At 44.8% G+C, this 1481-nt stretch overlaps 1 long non-coding RNA gene across 1 annotated transcript in view; it reads right to left on the reverse strand.

Moving 5' to 3' along the window:
- The window catches only part of LOC108444622, a 25277-nt gene that overhangs the window by 483 nt on the left and 23313 nt on the right, over nucleotides 1-1481 (reverse strand). The gene's annotated exons all lie outside the window — the stretch shown is intronic.

Below are 1481 nucleotides of genomic sequence, written 5' to 3' on the forward strand. Positions count from 1 at the left end.
AGGTATGAATCTTTACAAAGTAGATATAAGTGAGTATAAGTAAACAATAAAGGAAGCATGATGCTCAAATCGTATCGGTGTTCGTATCGTGACTTCGTCCGGCTCCCCTCCACTCGGAACCCCCCCCCGCTAAAAACTGCATAAGGAGTTTGAGGTGTATTCCCAGATGATCTATAAAAGTGTTTGCTAGAGATGCAGGCATGCATAATGATGTGGTGATGAGAATCTCATACTCTAGGATGAGGGCAGTGAAAATGAATTAAGTTTGAAAAGCACATTTGCATTTAGATTTTGGAAACGGCATGCACCATCTAAAAAGGATGTGAAGGTCCTCAAATGCATCCAGAGGAGGGCAACAAAGCTGATGAAAGGGCTGGAAGGAATGTCCTCTGAGGAGTGGCTGAGGACACTGGGTTTGTCTAGTTTGGAGAAATGGAGGCTGAGAGGTGACCTCATGGCTCTCTACAGCTTCCTGAGGAGGGGACGTAGAGAGGGAGGCACTGAGCTCTTTTCCCTGGGATCTAGCAACAGGATGCATGGGAATGGTTCACAGCTGTGCCAGGGGAAGTTCAGACTGGACCTGAGGAAGCATTTCTTTACCAACAGGGTGGTCAAACACTGAAACAGGCTTCCTAGAGAGGTGGTTGATGCCCCAAGCCTGTTGGTGTATAAGAGGCATTTAGACAATACCCTTAATCACATGCTTTAACTTTTGGTCAGGCAGTTGGACTAGATGATTGTTTGTAGTGGTTTGGCCCAAAATACTCATTACTGTTTATCTTCTGTGAGATAAGAATTAGGAGAAATGCAAAGCAGGCACCAAACTTGAAAGAATATAAAGAAGTTTATTAACAGACCTAAAAAGAAGGAAAAAAAAATTATACCACCTTCAGAACTCTCCTCCTCCCCCCACCTTCCTCCCTTCTCCCACTGACAATGTGAAAAGACAACCCTTAAGATGTTCAGTCTGTTTACCACTGACATAATAACCTTGTTTAGTCCATTTAGAAAGAGAAGTCTCTTCTTGCTCATGCTATGAAAACATTATCACAACGAGACAGCCGCCCACTTCCAAATATTGTTCAGTCCATTTAGGAAGAGGAGTCTCTCTGCCTGCGTGTGAGTCCTTTCCCCCGACTTGCAGCTTTTCCCGCAACTGCTTTCGAGGGTCCACTCTTGAAGTTTTTTGGGGTACAATTTTAAGGTTGAGCCGTTCAGAAACAAAAACAGAGGCCCTTCTCCTTCCCTGGGAGCAAAGGGTCTTCATCATCTTCATCGTTAGGACTATCTCTGGGAGCATCTCTAGGAACTGAGGTTTTCTCCTTTCCCATTTGGAGCAAAAGTCCTCATCTGGTTCATCTCTAGGGACTGAGGTTTTCTCCTTTCCCGTTTGGAGCAAAAGTCCTCATCTGGTTCATCTCTAGGGACTGAGGTTTTCTCCTTTCCCGTTTGGAGCAAAAGTCCTCATCTGGTCCATCTCT

Source organism: Corvus brachyrhynchos, unplaced genomic scaffold, assembly GCF_000691975.1.
Source record: "Corvus brachyrhynchos isolate BGI_N302 unplaced genomic scaffold, ASM69197v1 scaffold532, whole genome shotgun sequence".
Taxonomy (NCBI): Eukaryota; Metazoa; Chordata; class Aves; order Passeriformes; family Corvidae; genus Corvus; species Corvus brachyrhynchos.